Genomic DNA, 6089 nt, shown 5'->3' with positions numbered 1-6089 from the left:
TGTTACATGTGAGTTTGAGAAGAATGTGTATTGTGCTGTTTTTAAAGAAGTTTTCTATAAATATCAACTAAAATATGTTGGTTAATAATGCTGTTCAAGTCATCTATACCCATGCTGATTTTCTGCCTATTTCACATATTAGTTACTAACAGGGCTGTTGATGTCTTCAACTATAAGAGTGGATTTATGTTTCCTTTTGGTTATAAATATTTTACCTCACATTTTTTTTTTTTTTTGTATTTTTCTGAAGTTGGAAACGGGGAGGCAGTCAGACAGACTTCTGCATGCACCTGACCGGGATCCACCCAGCATGTCCACCAGGGAGCGATGCTCTGCCAGTCTGGGGTGTCGCTCTGTTGCGACCAGAGCATTTCTAGTGCTTGAGGCAGAGGCCATGGAGCCATCCTCAGCACCTGGGCCAACTTTGCTCCAATGGAGCCTTGGCTGTGGGAGGGGAAGAGAGAGACAGAGAGGAAGGAGAGGGGAGGGGTGGAGAAGCAGATGGACGCTTCTCCTGTGTTCCCTGGCTGGGAATTGAACCTAGGACTCCTGCACGCCAAGCCGATGCTCTACCACTGAGCCAACTGGCCAGGGCTACCTCACATATTTTTATTCTCTTTTGCTATGTGTAAACATACTTAGGATTGCTCTGTGTTCTTGCAAATGGACTCCTTTGGAATTATGTAATACCTCCTTTGTCCCTGATAATTTTTCTTGTTCTGAGTTTGGTGTTCTGTGAAGTTGATGCAACTTCACCAGCTTTCTTTTATTACTGTTAACATGATATATCTTTCACCATCCTTTTACTTTTGACCCAAGTCTTTACTTTTAAAGTAGCTTTATTGTAGACAAACTATAGTTGGTCTTGTTTTCTATGCATTCGACCAGCCACTGTCTTTTTATTGATATAGACCATTCACATTTACAATGATTATTGATATACTTGGATTAACATCTACCCTTTTTTTAACTCTTTAACTCATTTCTATGATAAATGTTGATTTTCAGTTTTTCAGCCTTTTTCTTTTTGTGAGAGTAGGCATACTTACTTCTTAGCTATTCACATACCAAAATGGAAGCAAGAAAACCCCCTTCTCATTTACTTATAAAATAATTTGAAGTTATACACATAACATTAGGATACATTATCTTTATAAATAAATAAAATGTTACAAATAAATTTCCTTTTTACCTTCTTTCTCCTACTTCTAAGCATACTGCTCTGTTATTTTCCCAGTAGTTGCCATTATTACCAATTTGATGTATGTCCATTTAGCTATTTACTCTATATATTTATATATAGAAAAAATGTCACAGAAATAGAGGAAACTTAGAGCATATTCTGAGTAAAAGAAGCCAATCTGGGCCCTGGCTGGTTGGCTCAGTGGTAGAGCATCTGCCTGGCGTGCGGAAGTCCCGGGTTCGATTCCCGGCCAGGGCACACAGGAGAGGCGCTTGTCTGCTTCTCTACCTCTCCCCCTCTCCTTCCTCTCTGTCTCTCTCTTCCCCTCCCGCAGCCGAGGCTCCATTGGAGCAAAAGATGGCCCGGGCGCTGGGGATGGCTCCTTGGCCTCTGCCCCAGGCGCTAGAGTGGCTCTGGTCGTGACAAAGCGACGCCCCGGATGGGCAGAGCATCGCCCCCTGGTGGGCGTGCCGGGTGGATCCTGGTTGGGCGCATGCGGGAGTCTGACTGCCTCCCCCGTTTCCAGCTTCAGAAAAATACAAAGAAAAAAAAGAAGCCAATCTGAAAAATCTACATAGGAAATGATTCCAACTATGACATTCTGGAGAAGGCAAAACTATGCAGACAGTAAAAAGATCAGTGGTTACCAGGAGGTAGGGTTGGGGACACGGAGGCTTGGTAAAGGGAGCTGAGTTGGTGAGCACAGAGGATTCTTAGGGCTGTGAAAATACCCTGTATGATATCTTAATGATAGCTAATGTTCTTATATAAATGTCCAAACTCACAGAATATACAAACCAAGAATTAACGGTAATATAAACTGTGGACTTTGGGTGATTATGTGTCAATGTAGGTTCACTGACTTTTGTTGTGATCAGTTGTGTTTTAGAATCTGGTATAGGCCCTGGCCGGTTGGCTCAGTGGTAGAGCGTCGGCCTTGCGTGCAGAAGTCCCAGGTTCGATTCCCGGCCAGGGCACATAGGAGAGGCGCCCATCTGCTTCTTCACCCCTCCCCCTCTCCTTCCTCTCTTTCTCTTCCCCTCCCGCAGCAAGGCTCCATTGGAGCAAAGATGGCCCGGGCGCTGGGGATGGTTCCTTGGCCTCTGCCCCAGGCGCTAGAGTGGCTCTGGTCGCAACAGAGCAACGCCCGGGAGGGGCAGAGCATCGCCCCCTGGTGGGCGTACCGGGTGGATCCTGGTCAGGCGCATGCGGGAGTCTGTCTGACAGTCTCTCCCCATTTCCAGCTTCAGAAAAATACTCACAAAAAAAGAATCTGGTATATATTTTTGATAATGGGAAGGGTCTGCATGTGTAATAGCAAAAGGTTTATGAGAAGTCTCTGTTTTCCTCTTAGTTTGTTGTAAACCTAAACTCCTCCAAAATAATAAATTCTTTAAAAATATATAGTCTATATGGCAAAAAGCCCCATATTTACTATTACTCAGAATATTTTTACATCTATATATTGTAACAAATTATTTCTGAATGACATATTTTTCTTTCTACATTAGGTCTTAGAGAGAGTAACACAGAATTGACTCATTTTAAGTTTTTAAATACTGCATTTTCCCATTCTCCTGTTGAGGCATTTAAGCTATTTCCAAGTTTTCTCTATTATAATTGATACTACAGTGAGAATCCTGTACTTGCAACCTTATCTTATTAGGAAGGTGAATTTTCAACAGAAGCAGATAACAAGTTTTTAACCAATATTTCCAAACTTTTGGAAAGAGGTTTCAATGAAGCTTTGGATCAAAGAGAAACAGGTTGATAGACCTAAAATAACTTAAGACCATTATGTAATACTAGATTATCTTAAGGTAAGGATCCTGATCTATTCTGGACATTTATCAATCAACACCATCTGCACACTAATCATAAAAGGCAATTAGTTCATATGTTTTTATAAAAAATTTCAACTCAATCAAGTAAAAATTATTAGTGGATGTCAGTTATGGAAAGAAGTATTTAAAATAATGTAAAAAATGAGGCCCTGGATGGATAACTCGGTTGGTTAGAGTATCATCTGATACATAAAGGTTGCCTGCTGGTTCAATTCTCAATCAGGGCATGTATAGAAACAGATGAATGTTTCTGTCTCTCTCTCTTTCTCTTTCTAAAATCAATAAATAAAAACACTAAAAATAATACATGGTAAGATTTAAAACATAATAATAAAATAATAATGTCTAATTGAAAATAATGTCTATTGAAAAATGTCTAATGAATTATCTGTTATATAGCCAAAAGTAATTAGTAGATCTTGATTATAATAATTATATGAGTCAAAAAATAATAATTAGATATGACTCTAACATAAATGATACTTACTTTAAACAGGAACAAAATATTTTATATTAATAAAATAATAAAATAGCCTGACCAGGAGGTGGTGCAATGGATAGAACGTCAACATGGGATGCAGAAGACACAGATTCAGAATCCCAATGTTGCCAGCTTGAGCATGGACTCATCTGGTTTGAGTGTGGGCTCACCAGCTTGAGCATGGGATCATAGACATGATCACATGGTTGCTAGTTTGAGGCCAAAAGTTGCTGGTTTGAAGCCCAAGGTCACTGGTTTGAGTTCAAGGTCACTAGTTTGAGCAAAGGGTCACCAGCTTGGCTGGAGCCCTCGGTCAAGGTACATATGAGAAAGCAATCAATAAACAACTAAGGTGCCACAACAAAGAACTGATGCTTATCTCTCTCCCTTCCTCTTTGTCTGTCCCTGTCACTCTCTCTGTCTCCCTCTCTGTCTTTATCGCTCTCTCTCTCTCTCTCACACACACACACAAAAAATAAAGTAGAAATTAGAATCTTACATCTTAGCTAATCCATAGCTTATTTTTTATGGGAAGTTTTGAAGCTGACTTTACAAATGAAAATGTATCGTCATCTTCTCCAACTTATAATTTCCTCAGAAGATGACTGAAGAGGTGGCACTTCAGCGTTAAACTGCATGGGAGGGTAACAGGGTTCTAGATCCCATCTGCCTATGAGAGTGACAGGAGTCATTTATCTCTGGACTTATATCTCTTAGTAAATTAAATATACAGATATCGCTAAGCTTTCTTCTAAGTTTTCTTCTAACATTAAAACTTTATTCCTCATTGTCTCAGTGAGTAAGTCAACAAATATTGATACTGAGTTCCTACAATGGACAGTTACTATGATAGGCACTATATAACATGATAAACAATTGAATATAAAGATTGTGTTTTAAATAAATGTTAATTCTCAGTCTATATTTAACAAAAGATACTACTACATATTGCATATTGCCTTATGAAACCAAAAACTTGGGTATCACTTGAAAGCTCTCATGCTTAATACACTTATACATCTGTATGATCACCAAGCAGCTGGATAGATTTGGGTGCTTTTGTTAAAAACATGGCAACCATAGCATCGCATTTATCTCTCAGTCATTTTTATATCCTGAGGGCCTAGGACAATTTTTGCTTTGGCATATAATAGATACTTAGTAAGTAGTGTTGAATGAAGGATATGCATTTAAATTTTTCTTGCCCAACTACAGTGAAAACACAAATACCAATGAGAACCGGTGACATAGCAGTACCTTTAATTCATTCACTGAGAAATTTAACTACTTGCTTTTAGAATAATACCACTATAATCAGTGTAGAGTATATGAATGAATATAGATCTTGTACCCTGACCAGAAATAACTCATTGTGTCTTAATAAAGATAAGGTATATGTATAAACAATAACATAAGAGAATATGGCCAGTATCATAAAAGGAATTACAGATACAGGGCAGTGAGAATTTAGGAAGATTCTTCCCACTTTCACAGCTTAATCTGAAACCTAAATTCTCATCTTTTGAAAGGAATACTACTTGCCTATAAAAACAGAAGAAAATCTTACCCTTTGCAACAGCATGGAAGGAAAATAAGTCAGTTAGATATGGATAAGTACCATATGTGGAATCTAACACAATGAACTAACAAGCAAAATAGAAACCGACTCATAAATAGAGAGTAGGCTGACAGCTGTCAAGGGTGGGGATTGGAGGGCATAAATGGAGGGGGATTGATCAAAAACAAACAGAAAACCTCATGAACATGGAAAACAGTGTGGTGATTGTGGAGGGTATGGGGGAATAAATAGTGATGGAAGAAGATGGGGTGGTGAACACACAATACAGTGTACAGATAATGTATCATAGAACTGTACACAGGAACCTGTATAATTTTGTTAACCAGTGTCACCCCAATAAATTCAATAAAAAGGGAAATAAAAAGCAAATCTTAAAACCTGCCATTGCTTTTTGAATGAGAGAAGAGGGTGGCAGGGAATAGGCCAAGATTAGGGAAGGCGTCATTTATTTTGCATTGTTTCTTTCCCGTTATCTCTCTGGGTGACTCATACAGGGCTTTACCACTCTGCTCTGGACTCTTCTAGAAATAGTCAGAGTTTATGGCTAGATTCAGCCACCTGGCTTCCCAAATTTAAACTACATAATTTCTTACAAAAGCCCACTATATTCTTCTTGCATCTCAAAGTGTTCAAAATAACAAGTCAATAGGGCCAATTTTTCTGAAGACATGAAAGAAAATTTGAAACCATTTGCCTGTCAGAACTGAGGACTTTACAAATAGAGTAATCTCCTTAGATAAATTGTTTATTCTGTTTTTGTTTTATTTTGTCTGGTTTAGTCATAGCTGTAAAAGTAATTGTTAGCAATTCCAGGCAACTGGGCGAGATTAGCTTAGCTGGACCGGCCATTCTCAGGGTAAATGTTTCTGAACTGGATAACAGGAAATGACACCCTTTTCTTCAGAATGTAAATGAACATACTAAATGACATCTATTTCAAAAGTCCATGCAAAAGTGACCTCAGCAGACCAGTTAATGCCTATGTTGAGACTTAAATTTGCA

At 38.7% G+C, this 6089-nt stretch overlaps 1 non-coding gene across 1 annotated transcript; it reads left to right on the top strand.

The window, feature by feature from the left end:
• The first annotated feature begins 2084 nt into the window (after positions 1-2084).
• On the top strand, positions 2085-2160 carry TRNAA-UGC (transfer RNA alanine (anticodon UGC)). The gene has a single exon. It is a non-coding gene; the product is annotated as a tRNA-Ala (tRNA).
• Positions 2161-6089: the final 3929 nt, after the last annotated feature.

This window comes from Saccopteryx leptura, chromosome 2 (assembly GCF_036850995.1).
Source record: "Saccopteryx leptura isolate mSacLep1 chromosome 2, mSacLep1_pri_phased_curated, whole genome shotgun sequence".
In the NCBI taxonomy this organism is placed as follows: domain Eukaryota; kingdom Metazoa; phylum Chordata; class Mammalia; order Chiroptera; family Emballonuridae; genus Saccopteryx; species Saccopteryx leptura.
The sequence above is the reverse complement of the archived record's forward strand: the minus strand, read 5'-3'. Positions and strand labels throughout refer to the sequence as shown.